The sequence below is a fragment of the Pristiophorus japonicus genome, unplaced genomic scaffold (genome assembly GCF_044704955.1).
Source record: "Pristiophorus japonicus isolate sPriJap1 unplaced genomic scaffold, sPriJap1.hap1 HAP1_SCAFFOLD_282, whole genome shotgun sequence".
NCBI lineage: Eukaryota > Metazoa > Chordata > Chondrichthyes > Pristiophoridae > Pristiophorus > Pristiophorus japonicus.
In genome coordinates, this window is record NW_027252582.1 from 57,553 (window position 1) to 83,590 (window position 26,038).

General features: G+C 47.5%; 1 non-coding gene across 1 annotated transcript; it reads right to left on the reverse strand.

The window, feature by feature from the left end:
* Positions 1-24,234: 24,234 nt before the first annotated feature.
* Positions 24,235-24,306, reverse strand: trnaw-cca (transfer RNA tryptophan (anticodon CCA)). Its single transcript has one exon. It is a non-coding gene; the product is annotated as a tRNA-Trp (tRNA).
* Between the last annotated feature and the right edge of the window lie 1,732 nt (positions 24,307-26,038).

Consider the following 26,038-nt stretch of genomic DNA (forward strand, 5'->3'; position numbering starts at 1 on the left):
TGCCCTCCAAGGCCCTCCTGAGCCCCGGATAATCGGTGGGAGACCCTTGCTGGCGCAACAGAGCACCCTCCCTGTTGTCTTTCGCTTTATCTGTCTGGGGCGGGAGGCTAAGTAAACAGGGGACCACGGCGCCCTGGGCTGTGGCACTCTGTCACTCCTCCTTACTTTCGGTGCAGAGTTCCACGTTATGGGCTGCAATGTCATCTCCTCCACCTCTTGGGCTTGCCCCAGCTGATCCACCATGGGAGATTCAGCTTCCCCTTGAACCTTGCTAATGGTAGAGCCTTTCTCCCTACTTCTGTTAGTGGGCTGGGACCCTCTACCCAGTGGTGGGATAGCCTTACTGGAGCAGTGAACCAGCCCCGGCTGTAGAGCTTCGGGACCCGATGCCTCCTCCGGAGCCTCCAAATCCACCGGGGCCTGTTCTTCCCCCAGTGCCTGATTCCCTTCCCTTGCTCGTCCCCTCTGTTTTTTTACCTCTTTTGGGGTCAAACAATTTGCACTGATTTATATGATACCACTTCACCCGGCGAGGCAGTTGAACCGCAAAGACCATAGGGCTAGCCTTGTCGACTCTGCTGTATGGTCCCATATATAATGCTTGGAAAACCCCGACCCGAGCATAGTTCCTCACCATGACCTGGTCCCCTATCTCCCATTCGTGGTGTTTGCTGGGCTCTAGCAGCAATCGGTTACTCTGAAGCTGTCTGCCCATGTTACTAGCAGCCTGCCAGTGAATCTGTTTCAGGTGTTCAAACAGGTTCCTGACAAACCCGTCCCGGTTCACCTCTCGGAGCTGCCCTTCGGTGAGAACCGGCGCCAACACATGCACTGGGGTTCTCATGATCCGGCCTGTCATCAGCTCATGGGGTGAGTACCCTGTGCTCTTTGACTGACTGGCCCGGATTCCCATGAGGACCAACGGTAAGACCTCCACCCACTTGTTAGGTGAGTCTCCCGTCTCCTTGCGCAGCCTTTCCTTTAGGGTCCGGTTCAGGTGTTCTATGGGGCCTGAGGACTGAGGGTTGTAGGCGACATGCCATTTGGCTCTTATCCCCAGCACCTTTAGGGTGGCCTGCATCACCTGGCCGGTGAAGTGGCTTCCCTGGTCGGACTCCACGATTTGAGGTAGACCCCACCGAGAAAACACCTCCCTCACCAGGATTTTTGCATTCCCCACCGTGGTAGCTGTTCGGCAAGGGAAGGCTTCCACCCACTTGGAAAGCACATCTACCAGGATGAGGCAGTATTTATAGCCCCCCTGGGCGGCCGGTAGGAATCCGATGTAGTCGATCTGGATCGACTGCCACGGTCCCTCTACCCGCCTGACGTGTCCCATAGACGCCTTCCTTTTCTGAGGGTCTGGGTTGTTTGCAGCGCAAAGCAGACAGCCCGCACAGAAGTTGCGGACGTCTTTCCGGAGGTCTGGCCACCACCCTGCCTTTTCTACCCGTTGCCAGGTAGATTCCGGCCCAGGGTGTCCCGCACCTGGACCCTCATGGGCCAGCTGAAGGAATTCCCTCCGGTGTTGTGGCGGCACTACCCATTTGTCCCCTTTAAACAACATGCCTTCCCGCACAACAATATCTGCAGCACTGGATGGGCCCTCCGCCTTTTCCCCCTCTTTTGATAGCAGCAAAGGCAGCCTTCAGGATCGGATCCTGCATCTGGACTACTTTAAGATCCGGGGTCACAGCCGCCCCTACGCTCCCTTGTGTCCCTGGCTTGCTTCTTGCTGCTGCTATCCTGCCTGCCTCGTATGGGTCCCATGGGCGACCCGTGCGAGCACCTTCCCTTGCCAGCAGATCAGCCTGCTGGTTACCTTCCCTCCGTGGCTCAGTTTTGGAGTGGGCTTTACCTTATGGATATATACATCCCCGGTTTCTCCCATTGCAGCTACGATCTTTCCTAGCAGGGGTTTGGTCACAAGGGGCTTCCCATCTGCAGAGGTGTACCCCCGGCATGACCAAATCGCCAGATACTCTGTACACGAATTGCAAGTGAACATGCTGTCCGAGCAAATCGTGTATGGCGTAGGGAATTCCTCGGTGTGTGTGACCACATACATCACTACCGGGAGTTCCGCCTGCTGGGCGCTCAGGGTGCATGGGAGTTTAAGAGCCAAGGCAATTCCTGCCTTGGGATCCCAAACTCCGCAGCCCGTGAATCTTGTACCCGCGGACACTGAACTGGAGCCATCAACGTTGATCTCGCGGCCTGTGGGGTGTATCCCTGCCCGAAATCCAAAGTTAATGTCCCATACTCCCTCCACAGAGCATCGATGCGGCTGCCCTGGATAGATTAAATTTGCTGCGAGCCTGGGCTCGCAGAGGCCCTTGACCGTTAAAGTCATTTGGGAGAGGAGGAGGGTCCAGCGAGTGATTCTAGCACTGCTCACTGTCCCGTCCTTAATCTTCCCGTCCAACAGCATCTGCGTCGGGGTATGATGGGCGAGGAGTGTAATGGGGGATATTCCGGTAAAGGTCTGAGCTCTCTTTACTGCCCAGTGGGTGGCAAGCAAGTGCCTCTCACAATTGGAGTATCCCTTTTCTACCTCCGTGAGGACCCTGGAGGAGTACACCACTGGTCTCAGCTGACCGTTTCGCCCCTGGAGCAACACTGCACTTAAGCTGTCGCCACTGGCTGCCAGCTCCAGGAAGAATTCCTCCCCTCCATCAATTGCCCCAATGGCTGGTGCTACCTGCAGGTCTCTCTCAACACAGACAAATGCTGCCTCACAGTCCTTGTCCCATTCCCACTCGACCCCCTTATGTAGGACTCTGAGCAGAGGGGCAGCAGTGGCTGCATAGTCCTCGATGAAGTCCCTACAGTAGCCAGTGATTCCCAGAAAAGACCTTACCCCCGACACATTCCTAGGGACAGGGAGTTCCGGCACTGTCTTTCTTCTAGCCTCATCAGTGGCCCTTTCTCCTGCTCTTATCGTCAGGCCCAGGAATTTTACCTCTTCTCGACCTATCTGGGCTTTCTTGGGATTAACTTTAAAACCCCCTTCCTTCAGTAAGACCAGCATTTCGGCCAGCAGTGGACCGTGTTCCTCACTGCTGTCTGTGAACAACAACAGGTCATCCACATATTCGACCAGCTGGTGTGACTGGCTGAAGGCTTTTAAGCAGTTTGCCATGCATTGGTGAAAGATGCTGGGACTATTATGAAAGCCCTGTGGGAGGCAGCTCCATGTATACTGCTGTTCCCGGAAGGTGAAGGCAAACTTGTACTGGTCTTCCCTCCGCACAGGGATAGACCAGAACCTGTTGGATATGTCCAACACTGTGAACGTGGTTGCGGATGCAGGGATTTCCCCTATCAGATCCGCAACCGCCGCTACTGTGGGAGCACAAGCTGGGATGTTTTTATTGAGCACCCTATAATCCACCGTAGCCCTCCAAGAATAATTCGGTTTCCTAACCGGTCAAAGCGGGGAGTTGACATGGGTGGCTATGGGTCTCAAAACACCCTGCTCGACAAGCGAGCTTAAAGCTGTCTCCAACTCTGCTTCTGCCTCTTGGGGAAAGCCATACTGATTTTGCGGGCGGGACATGGGATCCCCATCTATTCTAATCTCCATTCCTGTGACTCTCCCACAGTCATGTTTATGGGTGGCAAATGCTGCAAGATTTGTTGCACATAGTCCCGGTACTCGGCCGGGGTGTTACCGACCAGAACCTCCAGGTCGTAACCCCCTTTTGGCTTCATTGTACACAGAATCCCTTTTCCCTGTTTCTTATCAATAACCATGACTTCTCCCTCTGCTCCCATGCCCACTGTGCGCCATAGCCAGTGATTCCTCAAGTCTACTAGGATCTGGCGAGCGATGATAAAATCAGCCCCCAAGATCCCTTTTCCCACCCGCTCCCAGTTCATCAGGACGCACTTCCATTGTGTTTGGAGTGCTCCGAAACAAACCGCGAGCGGGACTGAGAAAAACCCAGCCTTCTCATTACCTGTGAACCCAACTCGTTGATATGGCACCCCGTTTGATAGAGGTGAGGTTGCGGGGTCCTCCGAATGGACTATCGTGCTGGAAGCACCAGTGTCCAAAAGGTAGGTACCCAATACACCCTCAACCTCCATCTTGACCCAGGGTCTTCCCCAGTGGTCGTATTCTAGTGGGCACAGGTATGCAGGCTGGATCTCGGCTAGTCACTGCCTCTGTACTGGCAGGGTTGCAGGTGCTTCCCTGCCTGTTGCCGTGGCTACCTTCCCGGCTACCTTCCCAGTCCCCTCCAGCGCTGTCCTCACTGCAGCTACTATCTGGTCAAGGGATGTTGAGGAGCTCGCTCCACTTCCCCCACTCTGGGAGGCTCCGAAAGAACTTCTCCCCCCATATCTCTTTACTGGGCTCCTGCAATCCCTTTTAAAATGCCCAGCTTTCCCGCACCCGTAGCACACTCCCTCCTTATCAGACGAGCGGCCACCCTCCTGGTGCCATTCCCTTTTGGGAATCGGGTTGGGTTTTACTTCATTTACCCGACCTTTGGAGGTTTTCTGCTCCTCCACTCCTCCATTCCGTTGGACCAGTGCCAGTTGCCTGACCACTGCTTCCTCGGTGAGGTTGGCGTCCCGGGAATCGAACCACAGTTCTGCCCTGGCCTTGAGCCGGGGCAAGCAGTTTGCCACAAGCATCCTCAGCCAGCGGCCAGTCTGTACCGCGGAAAGATTCACCCGGTCGAGGAGCTCCCCACAGGCTGCGTGGTATACCACCCACAGCCTGTCCGCAAATGCCTGCGGGGTTTCCCCTGCGAGCTGCCTTGTCCTTTCGACCCGTTCGAAAGGACTGCGTCATCGAAGCCCATAGCCTCAAGGACAGCCCTCTGGACCTCAGTAAATGTACGCTGTCCCCTCCGGCATTCTGCCGGTAGGGCCTGGTACATTTGCTGTCCAGAGAGAAGAGCAGCAGCTTGGCTGTCTCTTCCTCGTCGCACTCATTAATTACCCCTGCCTGCATCACCTCCATGAAGTGGATAGACGGGTCCCCGCTGCGACTGAGTTTGGCCAAATGGGCCACCATGGCCCTGAGTGATTGAACTCCATGGGGAATAATAAAGTCGCTCTCCAGCGCTCCCCGACCTTGGCCACCTGCCTGTGGAGGACCGTACTTGCGCTGCCTGACCAGGCACATCTGCCCTGGTTCAGGAGCTTTCTGCGCTGGTCCCTCTACCTCCGGCTGTCCCACCATACCCGGTGCAGCAGACAGTGCCTGGTCGCCTGATCCAGCCCTTAACTGATCCTGTGGTTGTGGTCCTTCCCTGCTGTCCACTGTTCAGCAGCATCCACTGGGCGCTCTGCCCGAGTGAGGGCTTGAACCCAAGGTTTGGTGATGTTCACCTTGCCAAAAATGTATGAGGAAATTCTCTCCTCCATTTTAGTTTCCTCTCTTATCACCTCATCTGTTATATTAACATTTCCTGTTTGCTTATGTCCCTTCGTGGTCGCCATGTTCTGTAAGGGGTTTTCACAGGGTTGTTATTGTGCCTTGGGTGTCTCTCTCTGAGCTTCTGCCCTCTCAGCTTATGCCTGGCCTGTGATGTACCCTGAGTGCTGCAAGAGCACCCCTGCAGAGACTGTGTCCACAGCTTATGAAGGGGGTTTTGAGACTCGTGCGTACCCACAGCTTATGCCTAGCCTGTGAGGCACCTGTGAGTGTCAAACATTCCTAACCCCTTCTTCCCTCGCCTGTGACGCACAGTTGAGCGTTTTCGAGGCGCTCCTAGCTTCCCTTACACGGTTCTGACATTAGACTCACGATGAGGAGATGTAATACAATAGAACTGAGACAAGGTGATTCCAAGAGGAACTTTAGGTTTCCAATTTATTTGACAAGGTGTAACTCAACAAAAGCAATACACCAACACAACAATCCCCCTTAATCCCACTAAAACAGACCCAACGAAAATCTTCACACCAGTTTAGCAGTACAATGCCCAACCTCCCACCTCTCCTGGCCCAACAGAGTTGGGAGTTCTGGGGACCAGAGGTTATACTCACTACTGTGCATTCCGCAGTCTGGTGCTTTGTTTCTTCTATCTTCGGTGTCCTCGGACACTGGTTTTCCTTCAATGTCGAGAGGCTTGTAGTTGTGGTTGTTGAATGATGAGTGCAGGGAAAATCATCACTCCTTGCTACTACGTCAGAAACCCCTTTTTTTAGAGCCAGATTATCCAGTCTGCCTCTCCTGCTGAAGTCGATTCTTCTCATTGGTGGACTTTTGATTTTGAAAAATGCAGCAGTTTTAGGTTTTTAGTTTTTTTTCCCACTGATCTTAACCTAGTCAAGGTTTGAGTGGGTGTTGATTGCATTGGCCTCCTGTAGCCATTATGCTAGTCTGGCCTGAGCCAGATATTTCTATGCCTGATGAAAAAGGTGTTGGAATATGTATGTGGCATTGTTTAAATGCTAATGTTTTCAAGGGTCAAGTTTCGAGGGTATACAGTTCCCAGACAATTTGATTAGTTCCAATGTCCAAACTGGCCCTTTTGATATTGACTCCACCCCTTTTCTTGCAGACTCAACATACATCTTTTAAAAAAGCCCAAATTCGATTAAAGTACGTAGTTTCTTCCATGTGCACTTTAGGATTTCAAACTTTCTGGTAGATAGTTCCAAATTAAATTCCCTTTCCTGTGAGTCCAAACACTGCGGGGGGGTGTCTCAATGAATGCACCTCCTTTTATCCTCTGCAGGCCTTGTCTGCTCTTTTAAAATTCATTTGTGTCCCAAAGTTTTCCTTCCATCGGTTTCAATTCACAGCACAGACTGATCCCACAGCCCTTTTCCTTCTGGGTAAAATGAGGGGGTTTCCGTCCTCCACTACACATTGGAGAATTGTATTATATGTGGGTTACTAACCGGTGTTGAACACCAGACTCCAGTTCCCATGTATTGCTAGGTTTATCTGTCACTAGAGAATTATTCTGAATGTGAGTCACATATAGAATGACATGTTATATACAGCACAGAAATAGCCCATTTGGCGTTTATATTCCACTCGAGCCTCCTCATGTCTTTTCACATCTAACTCTATCTGTGTAACTTTCTATTCCCTTATTCCTCAGTTACTTATCTAGCCTCCCCTTAAATTAATCTATACTTTTCGCCTCAACTACTTCCTCACCAATCTCTGTGTAATGACACTTTTGCTGAATTCCCCACTTGGTTTCTTGGTGACTCTCTTATATTGATAGTTCCAGTGTTGTTCTTCCCCACACATGAACACGCTCTCTCTGTGTCAACTCAATCAAAACCTTTCATCATATTATACACCTCAATTAGGTCACACCTCAGACTTCGCTTTTCAAAAGAAAAGAGATCCAGTCTCTTCATCCCTTTCTGATAGGTATAAAGTCGTATTTCTGGTATCATTCTTGTAAATCCTGTTTGCAACCTCTCCAGTGCCTCTATATCCTTTTTATAAGGATTTAAAGGCAAGAAACAAAAAGGGCCACTGAATATAAAAGGGCTGCAGGAGGGGTCAAAACTAAAAATCATGGTTTAAAAACTAGGATGAAAACACTCTGCCTAAATGCACGCAGCATTCGAAATAAAGTAAATGAGATGATGGCACAAATCATTACAAATGGGTATGATTTGGTGGCCATTACAGAAACATGGTTGCAGGGTGGCCAAGACTGGGAATTAAACATACAGGGGTATCTGACGATTCAGAAAGATCGACAAGAATGGAAAGGAGGTGGGGTAGCTCTGTTAAAAAAAAAATGTTATCAGGGCAGTTGTGAGGGATGATATTGGCTCCAATGAACAAAATGTTGAATCATTGTGGGTGCAGATTAGAGATAGTAAGGGGAAAAAGTCACTGGTCAGCGTAGTTTATAGGCCCCCAAATAACAACTTCACGGTGGGGCGGGCAATAATCAAGGGAATAATGGAGGCATGTGAAAAAGGAACGGCAGTAGTCATGGGGGATTTTAACCGATATATCGATTGGTCAAATCAAATCGCACGGGGTAGCCTGGAGGAGGAATTCATAGAATGCAAACGGGATTGTTTCTTAGAACAGTATGTAACAGAACCTACAAGGGAGCAAGCCATCTTAGATCTGGTCCTGTGTAACGCGACAGGAAAAATAAATGACCTCCTAGTAAAAGATCCTCTCGGAATGAGTGATCACAATATGGTTGAATTTGTAATACAGATTGAAGATGATGAAGTTGTGTCAGAAACGAACATACTATGCTTAAACAAAGGGGACTACAGTGGGATGAGGGCAGTGTTGGCTAAAGTAGACTGGAAGCAAGGACTAAACGGTGGCACAATTGAGGAACAGTGGAGGACTTTTAAGGAGCTCTTTCATAGTGCGCAACAAAAATATATTCCAGTGAAAAAGAAGGGCGGCAAGAGAAGGGATAACCAGCTGTGGATAACCAAGGAAATAAAGGAAAGTATCAAATCAAAGACCAATGCGTATAAGGTGGCCAAGGTTGGTGGGAAACTGGAGGACTGGGAAAATTTTAAGCAACAGCAAAGAATGACTAAAAAAGCAATACAGAAAGGGAAGATAGATTACGAAGGTAAACTTGCTCAAAACATAAAAACAGATAGTAAAAGCTTTTACAGATATATAAAACGGAAAAGAGTGACTAAAGTAAATGTTGGTCCCTTAGAAGATGAGAAGGGGGATTTAATAATGGGAAATGTGGAAATGGCTGAGACCTGAAACAATTATTTTGCTTCCGTCTTCACAGTGGAAGGCACAAAAACCATGCCAAAATTTGCAGGCCACAGGAATGTGGGAAGGGAGGACCTTGAGACAATCACTATCACTAGGGGGGTAGTGCTGGAAAGGCTAATGGGACTGAAGGTAGACAAGTCCCCTGGTCCAGATGAAATGCATCGCAGGGTATTAAAAGAGATGGCGGAAGTTATAGCAGATGCATTCGTTATAATCTACCAAAATTCTCTGGACCCTGGGGAGGTACCAGTGGATTGGAAAGCAGCTAATGTAACGCCTCTGTTTAAAAAAGGGGGCAGACAAAAGGCAGCTAACTATAGGCCGGTTAGTTTAACATCTGTAGTGGGGAAAATGCTTGAAACTATCATTAAGGAAGAAATAGCGGGACATCTAGATAGGAATAGTGCAATCAAGCAGATGCAGCATGGATTCATGAAGGGGAAATCATGTTTAACTAACTTATTGGAATTCTTTAAGGAGATAACGAGCATGGTGGATAGAGGTGTACCGAGTGATGTGGTGTATTTAGATTTCCAAAAGGCATTCGATAAGGTGCCACACAAAAGGTTACTGCAGAAGATAAAGGTACGCGGAGTCAGTGGAAATGTATTAGCATGGATCGAGAATTGGCTGGCTCACAGAAAGCAGAGAGTCGGGATAAATGGGTCCTTTTCCGGTTGGAAATCAGTGGTTAGTGGTGTTCCACAAGGATCAGTGCTGGGACCACCACTGTTTACAATATACATAGATGACCTAGAAGAGGGGACAGAGTGTAGTGCAACAAAATTTGCAGATGACACAAAGATTAGTGGGAAAGCGGGTTGTGTAGAGGACTCAGAGAGGCTGCAAGGAGATTTGGATAGGTTAAGCGAATGGGCTAAGGTTTGGCAGATGGATTATAATGTCGGAAAGTGTGAGCTCATCCACCTTGGGGAAATAAAACAGTAAAAGTGAATATTATTTGAATGGGGAGAAATTACAACATGCTGTGGTGCAGAGGGACCTGGGGGTCCTTGTGCATGAATCCCAAAAGGTTAGTTTGCAGGTGCAGCAGGTAATCAGGAAGGCGAATGGAATGTTGGCCTTCATTGCGAGAGGGATGGAGTACAAAAGCAGAGAGTTCCTGCTGCAACTGTATAAGGTATTGGTAAGGCCGCACCTGGAGTACTGCGTGCAGTTTTGGTCACCTTACTTAAGGAAGGAGATACTAGCTTTGGAAGGGGTACAGGGACGATTCACTAGGCTGATTCCAGAAATGAGGGGGTTACCTTATGATGATAGATTGAGTAGACTGGGTCTTTACTCATTGGAGTTCAGAAGGATGAGGAGTGATCTTAAAGAAACATTTAAAATCATGTAATGGATAGACAAGATAGAGGTTGAGAGGTTGTTTCCACTGGTAGGGGAGACCAGAACTAGGGGGCACAGCCTCAAAATACGGAGGAGCCAATTTAAAACCGTGTTGAGAAATAATTTATTCTCCCAGAGGGTTGTGAATCTGTGGAATTCTCTGCCCAAGGAAGCAGTTGAGGCTAGCTCATTGAATGTTTTCAAGTCAAAGATAGATAGATTTTTAACCAATAAGGGAATTAAGGGTTATGGGGAGAGGGCGGGTAAGTGGAGCTGAGTCCACGACCAGATCAGCCATGATCTTATTGAATGGCGGAGCAGGCTCGAGGGGCTAGATGGCCTACTCCTGTTCCTAATTCTTATGTTCTTATGTTCTTATAACACGGCGATGAGAATTGTACAGTGTACTGCAAGTGTGGTCCAACGAAGGTTTGATACCAGTTCAGCAGAACTTCACTTCTTTTCAACACTATCCGTCTTGAATTAACCCTTGGTGCTCCATTTTCTTTTTATGGATGTATCCACGACTTGTCCCCAAACACCGCAAGCTCTGACCTTATTCATTATTCTCATATGTGGTACCTCATCAAAGACATTTTGGAGATTAAATATATTATATCGTCCACATTGCCCTGTTCTACTCTCCCAGTTACTTCTTCAATGAAATCAAAGAAGTTGGTCAAGCAAGACTTTTGCTTTTGAATCCACGCTGATTATACATTATAAAATTTTTGGTTTATAGATATTCTTCTATTCTCTACTTTAGCAGAGATTCCATTATTTTCCTACCACCGAAGTTCCACTGACTGGTCTATAGTTCCCCGGACATGTTCTATCTCTCATCTCAAATATAAGTATTACGTTAGCTATCCGCCATTCCTCTGACACGACACATTTTTCAAACTAATCATGAAATATTTGTAATAGTGCTCCTGCTATCTCTTTGCTGAATTATTTTAAAGTGTATGGATGTAATCCATCCAGACCAGGAGTTCAGTCCTCCTTTCATTTGGTTCGTTCATTTAATATTTCACCTCTTTATTTATTGCAGTTATATAATTTCCCATACATTATTCCACCATCATGTCCACCTGCCCTGTGTCCCTGGTAAATACAGAGGCAAAGTAATTATTTCATAATTTATGTAATTTTTCCTTCGCTCCATGTGATTTAATCTTGTCCATTGATTTGTGGCCCTATTCCCATCCGACATTCTTTTTTAAATGAATGTGCCTGCAGAAAGTTAGATGAGCGATTATGTTATCGGCCACCAAATAGTGGGAAGGATAAAGAGGTGTAAATTTAGATAAAATGCAGAAAGATTCAAGATCTGTCGTGATAATGTGGGACTTCAACGTAAACTGGGAAAATAACCATGCAAAGGGAAAATGCAGGGGAGGATTTCCTGAAATCTGTATTAGAACTTTCTCCATCAGTATGTTTCCAGCACGATGGGGAAGAAAGCAGTTCTGGATCTCGGAAATGGATTAAGTAGAGCATGTTTCTATGGAGGAGCATTGAGGAAACAGTGATCACAATATCATTAGGTTTAGAGTAGTTATGGAAAAGGAGAAGGTATAATCATGTGTGAAAATACCCAACTGTAGGAGGACTAATTTTATGAGTTGAAAGGGATCCAGCCCAGGTATATTGAAACCAAAGATTTCTCGGTGAAACAGTAAATGCACATTGGGAGACTTTCAAAAATGAGATAGATCGGGTAACGACTAGACACGTTCTCATGCAGGGTGCAGAAATAGCATGATAGCTAGCTACAGCTCGGTGGATGAATGAAGATCAACGAAAACACAAAAACGGAAGCTTGTGATAAACTTCAGGCTCATATTTCAGCAGAGAACCAAGCAGAATACAGAATGTACAGAGAAGGACTATCAAAGGAGGAGGAAGTAGAATCAGCAGAAAAACAGGATATTCACCCATAGTACTTATCTGAGGAAGGACACACTTGCGTTGGAGGTGCAACAGAGGTTCAACAGATTGATTCCTGGGATGAGAGGGCTGTCCTTTGATGAGAGATTGTGTAGAATATGCCAATTCTCTCTGGGGTTTCGAAGAATCGGAGTTGATCTCGTTGAAACGGACAATATTCTGAAGGGGATTTACAGGGTAGATGTTGAGAAGCCCAGCTAGCTCAGTCGGTAGAGCATGAGACTCTTAATCTCAAGATCGTGGGTTTGAGCCCGATGTTCGTCGATTACAGTTCCTTAAAATTTATGTTGCTTTCACAGGAAAACATCATTAATGAACCCATTTTCTCTTTTGCACAATGAAAGAAATGCGAACTGAGGGAGAGCTGATAATTTAATCATCTGTTCAGTGCTCTGCATAAGAACACAAGAACCAGGAGCAGGAGTCGGCCATTTGGCCCTTCGAGCCTGCCTTCTTTTGCACTGAAACAAATTATAACCGTTAGTTTAAATTAGCAGTGCGGGATATTTACAGGGCACCTTTCAATGCTTCACAAAACCATTCCTTTCGCTACAGCCAATCTGGATCGTTTCCCGGTTTGGGAAGTAACTTTGATATCACCGTTTGTAATCGAAGTGGAGTAATTTTATTATGTCAGATGGATGTCCCAAAGCACTTCAGAGTGGAGTCAAAACAAATGAGTTTGCAATTAAAAACACTGAATGTGAGGAGTGGGATTTTAACCCACGCTTCCAGAAGAGACTGCGACCTGAACGCAGCGCCTTAGACCGCTCGGCCATCCTGACTGTTGATGCTTCAGTTACAAGTTATTACTCGGGAAAGTTTCAGACCGGGCGCTTGTTCAGTGTTGCTGGAAGGCCCAGTGACCGGGATATCCTCTCCCCCGGGGTTTTCCTGAGCCTGTGATCGGTGCATGGGGAGGTCTGGCCCGGGTCTGAGGAAGCTTGCATCCCAGGGATGGACAATAGCCCTCTGAGCTCTGGAACTGGGGAAGAGCGAATAATTAATGAGCTGTTTGTGGGTTTCAAATGCAATTTTGATCTGATGGAAGAAACCGAGAGTGTTGTTTCACAGAATGAAAGAAATGCAAACAGGGACAATCGAAATTTCAATAACTGAACTTTAATAATTAGTGAAACTTTAACCCTTGATGAAGTTTTATCCCCGATCTGATTTTACACACTCTGTATTTGAGTAGATTAGTTTTAAAATGTTCATTGCTCATGCGACAATGTACCCTGGACTGCTTTTGTTCAATTTTATTGCAGACAAGCTTTTGCTTCACAAATAATGTTTCCACCCAGGCTCGCAACAGAGACCTTTCGCGTGTGAGGCAAACAAGATAACCGCTACACCACGGAAACTGCTGCTTAACTCAGTGCCCAGAGAGAAGTGTTCAGCAACAAGCTGAAATGCTCAATCCCTCTCTCTGCAAAAAATTCCTTTCACAAACAATTCTCTGACCGGAACTGCACCAAACAACAATGTTCTCCTTTCAAAGTAATTAAACTCCCCAATTTCCACATCTGCAATTTTAAGGACAAGGACTGAAAGCGCTTTGCGATCAGAAAATTGCCGGAAACACCTGTGATTAATGACAGGGCTTTTGATGGTTGATTTCCGTACACACCTTGTGTTATGTATTTAACCCTTGGCCACCTGTATCACACCACCACCAGAGGGCCGACCTGTTGCAGTCCCAAGGTATTCCAGCATCCATTAGGAGCATGGTATTTCAGCACTCTGGAGTCTTATTAAAGGAGCTAATGTCACACTTACTCATTGTTCGCAGTACTCAGTTGCATTCTTTATTATGAGCGTATCAATTGGCGACGAGACAACGAACAACCACGCAAAAATGCAAGTAACAGTTGGTATAACTTGATAACAGCACAGCTGGCAATGGTTGCGGAATATATTCGTGCAGCCAAAACGCACAATGACAACCTGGAACTGCAAGGCACCGAATCCTCAGGGAAAAACAATTAAAGGCTTTGTCCCTGAATGGGCTACGATCCACCAACCTTGCAGTTAATAGCTGAACGCACTAATCCATTGCACCACAGAGACTGATAGATGCACATATTGCGAGACATCCCTGTGATATCTTCACAGAGCACAGCACACACAGCTTCCTGACATGCAGGCTGCTCTCTCGGAACTCTCTGGAAAGAGCCTGTTATGTTCAATGATGAACTGTACAGTTGCAGTACACAATATGTCCACATCCACAGTGTGGAGCTACAAGCATTACATGCTGACAGACATTACAATCCCAAACTAGGGTCTCAGTCAGTTAAAGCTTCAGATTGCTCTGACCGGGATGGAACTTGTCCACTCTCAGTTGTACTTTTCCCAAATAAAGGGTGGGACATTCATTGTGGATGTGTGGAAGCAGTCTGGTCCTGCACACTGCAGACACTTCCATGTCACCGCCAACCAGCTCTCCCACAACCGGTGTGATCTACCTTCCAGCCTTCCGGTGCCTTGTCTGTGACGTATATTCTGACTGTCTCGAAGCCGGTATCCTTTGTCATCAATGGGGTTTTAAGTTGTTTCGGTAATTTTTACCTGCTGGACAGTCGAGGCACAAATTGTAGAGTGGAACACTTGCGTGGACCACGGTTTTCTAGTGGTTGATTTTCCTGGTTGGGTCCGTCGGTCGCGGTGGTCCGGTTGATGCCTGTTACCAAGTCAGTTGGTATTGATGTTCCACTGATTGGTTTTTTGAAGTTATTTTCTCTGATGTCGTGATGTCTCTTCCTGTGTGATCTCGCCGTGTGCTCTCGATCTTGATCTTGTTGTTCCAAAGTAATGGTCAGAAAAATAGGTTGCTCTTGGTACGATCGGCCCCTAGTTATACTCTGAGAGGCTGCTTAATCTTCGTGCCAAATCTAACGTTTCTTTTGTTTAAGTTTTTCTGCCCATTGATTTAAGTGGTCTTCTTTGTATAAGTTTTGGCGGACTAGCTAACTGAGACTTGATTAAATGTTTTAATCTGGTGTTGATAGACTTTGGGATGGTGATACTCCTTATTTATGAACTGATGAACTCTTGTCCATTGTAATAGCACTGCTTTGGCTTCGGGAAGTCTGGGCTGAGCCAGATATTTCTATACATGTTGAAATGTTGTTGGAATATGTATGTGACATTTGGATCCTGTGGGTGGGGTGGATAATGTTTCTTCCGTGGTCGATTGTTTAAATGCTAATCTTTTCTGGGAGCCTGACTACGGTTAAACAGCTCCCCCAGACAAACTGATTAGCTACGATATCCAAACTCGAAATCCCACCCCTCTGTCACTGCAGCTTTTCTCCACAGGCCCAAACATGCCTTTTAAAATCCCAAACTTGGTTAAGAATTGTAGATTTCCTCCATATGCTTTTTAGAATCCCAAACTTTATGTTTAATATTCCTAAATTGAATTGCCTTTTCAGTGAGTCCAAACACTGGGGGGTTTTCATGAATTTTGGAATCTACATTGGCAGTCCCTCAGAATCGAGGAAGACTTGCTTCCACTCCTAAAGTGAGTTCTTTGGTGGCTGAACAGTCCAATACTAGAGCCACAGACCCTATCACAGGTGGGACAGATAGTCGTTGAGGGAAGGGATGGGTGGGACAGGTTCTGCTTTCTACACTTTATTTCTGCATGCACTCGGCGTTGAGACTCGAGGTGCTCAGCGCCCTCTCGGATGCACTTTCTCCACTTAGGGTGGTCTTGGGTCAGGGACTCCTGGGTGTCAGTGGGGATATTGCACTTTATCAGGGAGGGTTTGCGTGTGTCCTTGTAGAGTTTCTGCTGCCCACTTTGGCTCGTTTGCCATGAAGGAGTTCCGAGTAGAGCACTTGCTTTGCGAGTCTCGTGTCTGGCATGCGGACTATGTGGCCTGCCCAGCGGTGCTGATCGAGTGTGGTCAGTGCTTCAAAGCTGGGGATGTTAGCCTGAATAAGGTTGTTGATGTTGGTGCATCTATCCTCCGAGAGGATTTGTAGGATCTTGCGGAGACATCGTTGGTGATATTTCTTCAGCAACTTGAGGTGTCGACTGTAAATGGTCCATGTCTCTGAGCCTTACAGGAGGGCAGGTATTACTACAGCCCTGTATACCATGAGCCTGGTGGCAGTTTTGAGGGCCTGGTCTTCAAACACTCTTTTCCTCAGGCGGCCGAAGGCTGCACTGGTGCATGGAGGCTGTGTTGAATCTCGTCATCGATGCCTGCTCTTGTTGATAGGAGGCTCCCGAGATATGGGAAGTGGTCCATGGTGTCCAGGACCGCGCCGTGGATCTTGATGACTGGGGGGTAGTGCTGTGCGGTGAGGACAGGCTGGTGGAGGACCTTTGTCTTACGGATGTTTAGCGTGAGGCCCATGCTTTCATTCGCCTCAGTAAATACGTCGACTATGTCCTGGAATTCAGCCTCTGTATGTGCGTGGACGCAGGCCTTGGTGAGGCCTCACCTGGAATATTGTGTACAGCTTTGGTCTCCTAATCTGAGGAAGGACATTCTTGGTATTGAGGGAGTGCAGCGAAGGTTCACCAGACTGATTCCCGGGAGGGCAGGACTGACATGTAAAGAAAGACTGGATCAACTAGACTTTTCTTCACTGGAATTTAGAAGAATGAGAAGGGATCGCAGAGAAGCATATACAGGTCTGATGGGATTGGACAGGTTAGAGGCAGGAAGTATGTTCCCGATGTTGGGGAAGTCCAGAATCAGGGGTCACAGTCTAAGGACAAGGGGTAAGCCATTTAGGACCGAGATGAGGAGAAACTTCTTCACTCAGAGAATTCTGAACCTGTGGAATTTTCTACCACAGAAAGTTGTTGAGGCCAGTTCGTTAGATATATTCAAAAGGGAGTTAAATGTGACCATTACGGCTGAAGGTATCAAGGGTATGGAGAGAAAGCAGGAAAGGGGTACTGAGGTGAATGATCAGTCATGATCATATTGAATGGTGGTGCAGGCTCGAAGGGCCGAATGGCCTATTCCTGCACCTGTTTTCTTTGTTTTTATGTTTCTATGTTTCTATGCAAAGCACAGAAAAAAATGGTTGAAGTATCGACTCTGCCTCAGTTAGCATTTCTTTCATTGTGAAAAGAAGGTGACGGGTTAATTAATGATGCAATCCCGTGAAAGCAACACAAAAGTTGAACAAAAAAACATACGGTGACTGGCAGGTAGCGCTGCTTCTGACACCCGGTGGGAATGGGCGGGGATTTTAAAGCACCTTGTATTGTGAAACCTTCAGAAAGTCAAACATTTCCGATGTGTTGTATCGACCTCGTGGCGCAACGGTCGGGTGTCTGACCCCAGATCACGTCGAGGTCACTGTTCTTCAGGGTGATTCGGGAATTAATATTTTCTTTGCTGTTTGGCAATAACCAGACCCTTGCTCCAAGGTCTGTCTCACTGTTTCCCCGGTGTCAGGCAGAGATACTCCTGCTGCCCTCATTTATTTCATGTGACAGGACACAAAAGTTCAAAATAAACCTGCAGTTGGCCACATATTGCCCAAAATAGTCAGGATGGCCGAGCGGTCCAAGGTTCTATGTTTAGGTCGCAGTATTGTCTGGAGGTGTGGGTTCACATCATACTTCTGACACTTCCTGTTTTTAATCATTAAGTGAAACTCATTGTTTGACACCACGACCAACGCCTAAAAAGTGGGATTTTGCAGTCCACCTGCTCGCTTAACACTTCCGTCTGACCTGGTGCTGAAAGTGGAGATGTTTCCGCAGTGTAGCGGTTAACACGTTCGCCTCACATGTGAAAGCTCACCAGGCGGGATTATTTTCTGGAGCTTTCTCCTTATGCATGCTCAGGGGCGAATTTGTTCTCCTGTGAAATGTCATAATATCATAAGCATGTAAGGATTAGGGGCCAGAGTAGGCCATTCGGCCCCTCGAGCCTGGTCCATCATTCAAGAAGATCCTGGCACTTCCTCGACAGCAAGTTTAAACATCTGGGGCAGAGCTGTAATCAACAACAAAAAGGTGCATTTTGCAGAAGCCCAGCTGAATCAGTCAGTAGATCATGAGATTCTAAATCTCAGGGTCAGAGGTGCGAGCCCACGTTTGGTGATTATTTTTCATCGAATTATATAATCAGAAGTTTACAGCTCGGAAGGAGGCCATTTCGGCCCATCGTGACCGTGCCGGCCAATAATAGGCTCTCCAGCCTAATCCCACTTTCCAGCTCTCGGTCCATAACCCTGCAGGTTACGGCACTTCAGGTGCACATCCAAGCACTTTTTAAATGTGGTGAGAGTTTCTGCCTCTCCCACCCTTTCAGGCAGTGAGTTCCAGACCCCCACAACCCTCTGCGTGAAGAAATTTCCCCTCAAATCGTCCCTACACTTTCTACCAATGACTTAAAATTTATGCCCCATTGTTGTTGACCCCTCTGCGAAGGGAAATGGGCCCATTCTGTCCACTATATCAAGGCCCCTCATAATTGTATACACTTCAATGATACCTCCCCTCAGCCCACTTTGTTCCAAGAAAAACAACCCCAGCCTATCCAATCTGTCCTCATAGCTAAGATTCTGCACTCCCGATAACATTCTCGAAATCTCCTCTGTAAGTCTCCAGTGCAATCACAGTCTTCTTCCTGTAAAGTGGTGACGAGAACTGCACGCAGTACTCCAGCTGTGGCCTAACCAGTGTTTTATATTCAAGCATAATCCACCTGCTCTCTTATTCTAGGCCTCGGCTAATAAAGGCCAGCATTCTGTATGTCTTCTTAACCAGCTAATCCACCTTGCCTGCTACCTTAAGGGATCTGTGGACATGCACTCCCAGGTCGCTTTGTTCCTCTACAATTCTCAATGTCCGACCATTTAATGTTTAATCTCTTTCTATTGTGTCTGTAAGCACTCAAGTAATGACTCCATGAGGCAAGGTATTGGACTTGAACTGTGGTGACCTTAGTCCATTTAATGCAGTTCCTGAGTGAGGGTACAATATGGTGAGCTCTGTTTTATACCTGGTTACCTGTCGTGTACCGGTGATCCCGAGGTCTCCACCAGTTGCACCCTCTGGTGGTACAGGCATCGTGTATACAGTGTGAAGGTACATCCAGTAGTATTATGTAACTGTACATTGAGTGTACAGGGAGTATACTTATACTAAACAGACACAACATCACTCTCCCCTAAGTCTTGTGCCACTTGCCTTTTCATTGTGTGCTCTGGCCCGAGACTTGAGTGCCCAAAGCGCTTGCACCTTGTCTATGCTTTGGCTTGGCTCTCTCCTTGTGGACCCCCAAGTCCTTATTACCACGACATTGGGAAATGTTCAGCAGTGGATGGTTGGAGGTTGCAGTGGGGGTTGAGTGGGTTCTGGGTGTGATCCATTTGTGTACATGGCTACTAACATCGATTCCCACCCCGCACCCTCCCCCCCCATACATAGACCATGTGTGTGGCTCAACACCTGCATGTGCAGACCTGTACAGGCAGAAAGAACAAAAAAACATCGGATTAGTTACATCACTGTTTGGGTTCTGCAGTAGTGGAACAAGTACATTTTATAGGTAAGGTACATACGTGGTATCACAGTCTTGCCCCTGGGTTGTGTAGGTGCAGGTGGGTGAGGACACTAGTTCCAGAGTAACCAGACTGCGTCTAGATTGTCTGATGACGGAGCTGTGTCCCCTGCCAGCTGGGTGGGCTCAGATCGCTCACCTGGCTGAGTCTCAGAGCCTTTGCCGTTGCCTAGAGATGGGCGAGCCACAGGAGTGTGTGGCCTCCTTGTCCTCCTTTGAGGGCTGCGGTGTCTCCCTGCTGCTCTTCAGCGATAGTGGGAGCCTGATCATCCCAGGTTCCGTTGGGAGGGCAGGAGGGTGATATCCGCTCGCTCCCAGTACTGGCCCTGGTGGCCAGAGAGTTAGAGCCGATCGGGGGCAGGGTACCGGTCGTGGTGCCTTTGCCGTCCGCTGATCACTGGCCCTGCAGCTGATATGCTCCCTCTGTGTGTGGCCACAATTCCTGGGGTATCACATTGGTCACGGAGGGGCAGGCTACATGATCGCTGGACCTGGGTGCTGACGGGAGGTTTCCCTTGTTTTTGTCGGCATGCTTGTAAATCCCAGCATCGCACGTCATCACTTCGTTTACTCTCACAATACATTGGTTCTGACCGCAATTGCCCGACTTATCATGATTAGTTACATTTACAAACTTGAAATTGTCAGTTACATCTTTTACATTTGTATCACCATCATCGCTGTATAAAGAGTGGAACTGTCCCTTTAATTGTGATGGGTTGCCGCTCTCCTTTAAGAGGGTCTTTCAATCTTTACTCCAATCCGGTTCGCCGCTCGGCATCACGTGTTGCTCCCTTGTGGTCTGGCTGCCGCCATCTTAACTTCAGGCCCTTCACCTCGTGGTTCAGACGCCATCTTCTTTCTCTCCATGAGGTAGGCTGCGGTGATCCTTTTCTCCCCGGGCTCTGCCACGGATGACAGGAAGTTATCTTCTGCGTGAATTTTCTTCTCCGGAGTCCTGCCACTGGAGCCTGGAAGGTGAGGTCTGGTTGTTTGGCCTGGATCATCTCGCCGTTGGGGTGAGCCGTCTGTGTCGTCGCCGCACAGTCGAGTTGGGTGGTTGGTTTTTCAGGTGTTGTGCTGGATCAAACTTCGGGGTCATGGGGGATGTCGATCGCTGGAGGTTGGAACTATTCCCAGCTCCAATTGATCATTTTCATCCACCTTCTTCCTAATAGCTTTGGACCATCACCAGCAACGATCCACAAAGGTAACCTGTGCATCTCGCCGCCATGGGACACCTGGACATCCACGCTGCCAACGACTGGGATGTATCGTTTGTGTAGGTGAGCAGTTTCACTTCGATCGGGATCATTTTAGGTCGTTCGATTGGATTGTCCCAGAGTTTCTCCAAAGGCTGCCTGATTCATCAGTGACTGGCTCGCCCCTGTGTCCACCTCCATCGAGACTGGAACATAGTTGACTTCAACTTCCATTTTCACCGGGGAACTCTCGGTGGTGCAGGTAAACACTCCGTACACCTCATCGTCGCTGGACTCCGGATGATCAGCCAACTCTTCATCGACTCAGTGAGTATGATTTCTCTTGCATATTCGCTGGAGGTGGCCCTTCATGTTACAGCCTTTGCAAGTATAGTCTTTATAGCGGCACTGGTGGGCCCTGTGATTTCCTCCACAGCGCCAGCATGGGATTGGCCGGTTGGCCACATGTGGCGGACTCAGGATTGTGGGACTCGGGGTTCTGTTCTCTCTTCCCTGAGAGAGACTGCTAGCAGCAGCCCTGCCTCTAAAAGGCACCTTTCGGTTCACAGTACTTGCCGGGTTAGAGTCCTGGGGGTGAGACATCCACTTGGAATCGCAGGCCGAGATCATGAACGCCTGGCTCACGTTAATTGCCTTCTGCAGGGTGACCGTGGTGTCCGCAGAGAGCAGCCTGTGGAGAAGGCTCTTGTGACCGATTCCAATAAAAAAGATGTCCCTTAGTGGTTCGGTGAGGTGATCACTAAAATCACATGGTGCAGCCAATCGTCTCAGGTCTGCAGCATATTTTGCGATTTCTTGGCCTTCGGATCCACCGGTGGGGAGCGAACCGGTGTCTGGCTGTGAGGATGCTCTCTTTTGGTTTGAGCTCTTCCTGTACCAGCGTTACGAGCTCAAGATATGTTATTGTCTTCTCTGGGACTAGCAGGTCCCTGACAAGGCCATAGACAGTGGGCCCACAACTACTGAGCAGGATAGCTCTGCAGTTATCAGCCAGCGAGGTCGGGTCGTCTCCCCCCATGTCATTTGCAATAAAGAAGTGTCCAAGCCTTTCCACAAAGGCCTTCCAATCTTCCCCATCGGCGAATTGTTCAAACGTGCCAAGGTTAGCCATTGTCACATGGAAATTCGTATTCTCGTCACCAGTTATTGTGTCTTTAAGCACTCTAGTAATGACTCCACGAGGTAAGGTGTTGTACTTGAACTGTGGTGGCCTTAGTTCACTTATTGCAGCTCCTGAGTGAGGGTACAGTACTGTGAGCTCCCTTTTATACCTGGTTACCTGTCGTGTACAGGTGACCCCGAGGTCTCCACCAGTTGCACCCTCTGGTGGTACAAGCACAGTGCATACAGTGTGAAGGTACATCCAATGGTCTCATGCAACTGTACATTGAGTGTACATGGTGTATACTTATTTTATACATGCACAACAAAGATCATCGGTTAATTAATGGTGTTTTCCCGTGAAAGCAGGATAAAATGTAACAATGATTTAATTTCTGCATTTAGAAAGACATGGGTGAATCACGGATAGTCAGCATGGATTTGTTCAGGGAAGGTCTTGTCTGACTCACTTGATTGAATTTTTTGAGGAGGTAACCGAGAGGATCGATGAGGGCAGTGCGTATGATGTAGTGTATAAGGATTTTAGCAAAGCTTTCGCCAAGTTCCCACATGGAAGACTGGTCACGAAAGTAAAAGCCCATGGGACCAGGGCAAAGTGGCAAGTTGGATCCAAAATTGGCTCAGAGGCAGGAAGCAAATGGTAATGTTTGATGGGAGTGTTTGGGACTGGAAGGATGGTTCCAGTGGGGTTCCACAGGGCTCAGTGCTCGGTCCCTGACTCTTAGTGGTAACATCAATGATCTGAACTTAAATATAGGTGCTATGATTAAAACGTTTTCAGGTGACACTAATTTAATCCAGAGAAGTTTGAGGCTGTGCATTTGGGGAGGGCAAACAAGGAAAGAAACACACATTAAATGGTCGGACATTGAGAAGTGTGGAAGAACAAAGGGACCTTGGAGTGCATGTCCACAGATCCCTGAAGGTAGCAGGCCAGTTGGAAAAGGTGGGTAAGAAGACATACGAAATGCTTGCCTTTATTGGCTGAGGCATGGGATAGAAGAGCAGGTTGGTTATGCTTGAAATGTATAAAACACTAGTTCGGCCACAGCTGGAGTATTGCATGTAGTTCTGGTCACTGTATTACAGGAATTATGTGATTGTACGAGAGGGTACAGAGGAGATTTACGAGGATGTTGCCAGGTGTGGAGAATCTTAGCTATGAGGACAGATTGGATCGGCTGGGTTTGTTTTCATTGGAACAGAGGAGGCTGAGGGGAGACAACATTGAGATGTATAAAATTATGAGGGGCGTAGATATAATGGATCGCAGAAGGGTCAACAATCAGGGGGCATATATTGAAAGTAATTGGTAGAAGGTATAAAGAGGATTTGAAGGTAAAATTCTTCATGCAGAGATTTGTGGGGGTCAGGAACTCGCTGCCTGAAAGAATGGCGGAGGTAGATACCACAAGTAAAAAGTATTTGGATGTGCACCTGAAGTGCCGTAACCTGCAGGGTTATGGACCCAGAGCTGGAAAGTGGGATGGAGCTGGATCGCCTCTTGTTGGCCGGGGTTGAAGTGATTGGCCAAAATGGCCTCCTTCTGCGCTGCAAACTTCTCTCAATCTATAATTCTATGAAAAATGTAAATGTCCAATGTGGGTGTCGAAACCACGATCCTGAGATTCAGAGTCTTATGTTTCACTGACTGAGCTCGCCAGGCTTCTTCCAAACATACCGTTCTCTCACTGATTGCAGACAGGTGCCTGTTGGCTCTGCCCCAGATGTATAAAGTTGCTGTCGAGGAACTGCCAGGATCTTCTTGAATGGTGGATCAGGCTCGATGCGCCGAATGGCCTATTCCGGCCCCTAATTCTCACATGCTTATCATCTTATGAACTTTTCACAGGAGAACAAACTCGCCCCTGAGCATGCATGAGGAGAAAGCTACAGAAAATATTCCCGTCTGGTGAGCTTTTGCGTGTGAGGCGAACCTGTTAACCGCGACACTGCGGAAACATCTCCACTTTCAGCACCAGGTCAGACGGAAATGTTAAGCGAGCTGGTGAACTGCTGAATCCCAGTTTTAACGAGTTGGTCGTGGTGTCAAACAATGAGTTTCGCTTAATGATTAAAAATAATAAATGTCAGAAGTTGGATTCAAACCCACACCTCCAGAGAAAACTGCGATCTAATCACAGCACCTCAGACCGCTCGGCGGTTTGTGTGGCCACCTGCAAGTTGATTTTGAACTTGTGTGTCCTGTCACATGAATTAAATGAGGGAAGCAGGCGTATCTCTGCCTGACCCCGGGGAAACAGTGAGACAGACCTTGGAGCAAAGGTCTGGTTATTGCCAAACAGCAAAGAAAATATTAATTCTGAAAGAACAGTGACCCCGACGTGATTGGAACACGCAACCTTCTGATCTGGAGTCAGACACGCTACCGTTGCGCCACGAGGCCTACACGATGTGTTTGAGATGTTTGACTATATGAAGCTTTCACAATACAAGGGGATTTAAATTCCCTGCCCATTCCCACCAGGTGTCAGAAGCAACGCTCACCTCCCAGTCACCAGATGTTTTTTTCTTAAACTTTTGTGTTGCGTTTATGGAAAAGCATCATTAATTAACCCCTCACCTTCTTTTGCACAATGAAAGAAATGCTAACTGAGGGACAGTCGATACTTCAAACATTTGTCCTGTGCTTTGCGGAGCGGGCAGGGAAGTGGACCTGAGTCCATGATCGCATCGATCATGATCGTATGAAATGGTGGAGCAGGCTCGAGTGGCGTATGACCGACCCCTGCTCCTATTTCTTTTGTTGTTATGTTCTTCTGCATGTTAACCCATTTTACACACTGTATTGCCGATGTCACCAGGAATCTGGGGCAACTTTTTTCAAATTTAACAGCACCGGTTATTCCTTCCGTGCAGAGAAATAAGAATCAGTCGTGAAGATAAAAGCCCATGGTGCTCATTTTCAGATTCAACGCAGTAGGATTTCAAATAAAGTGAAAGAATTTTACAGTGAAAAGATTTGGAAGTTTTACCTGTATTTGTATCTTTAATTAAACTTTGTGGCGTCTGACTCCCGTTCAGGCGTCTGACTCCCGTTCATGCCTCTGCTGAATAAGAAAGGAGGGTTTGACGTTGACCAGACTGCACTGACTCTGATATTTGTGAGCTCATCCTTTATATTCAGTGGTTTCTCGCCCTTTGATGGGCTGCAGTGTAGCGGATATCACGTTGGCCTCACATGCGAAAGGTCCCCGGTGGATCCGTTTTCTCTCACTGAAAGTTATCTATTTATTGGTTAAATAAAGAGCAATTCAGGAATAAGGGAGCCCTTTTACCAGGAGAATAAATAGCAAATAAAAACAGCAAATGCTGGAAATCTCAGCAGGTCAGGCAGCATTTTCCAGGAAACTAAACTCTCCTCCGATTGTTCCCTTCTAGCAAGTTTAAACATAATGTTTCTACCCAGAATCAAACCAGGTACTTTTCACGTAAAAAGCAAATGTGATAACCACTGCACTACAGAAACCTCTGGCACAGCAGCCCCAACTGAGGGGAGCTGACCAGTGAGCTCCCTCTGTGCTGATCGGGAATGTGTTGGCTCACCTTAAACAACTTCTGTCCCACACTGAAAGTTCTCAATCCTTCTCCTCCACTGCCCTTTGTAGAAATGTCATGGATCACCCAGCCACCGTGTTCACTTCCACATCCTCACAGTGGGGCCACAGAGGCTCCTACCGTCTCGCCGCGATCAGTGAACTCGCCCAGTTTACTAAATTAAACCCCGAACACCTGCCCGGCAAAGGGCAGGAGAAGCCAGATAGTCTGTAAGCTCGGTCTATCGCAGAAAGTATTGGTATTCATGGTGATTACAGCAATAATTAATCGTCTCACAGACCTCAATTCTTTTTATGCGATGAATTGATCGAGTATCGTTACCAGGTTAGTGCGCCGGATCTTAACCCCTCGACCACCAGGGAACTGTTATGGTACATATAGATATATTTAAATATATTTATATATGAACCTGAATATCAACGGCTAGCTACCTAGACCTCATGGTGCAATGGTAGTGCGTCTAACTTTGAGTGAGAGAAATTGTTCCACAATGAAACCCATTTCATCTTTTGTTCCCTTTTAAACACTAGAAACTGAGACAGGGGGAATAAATAGAGAAA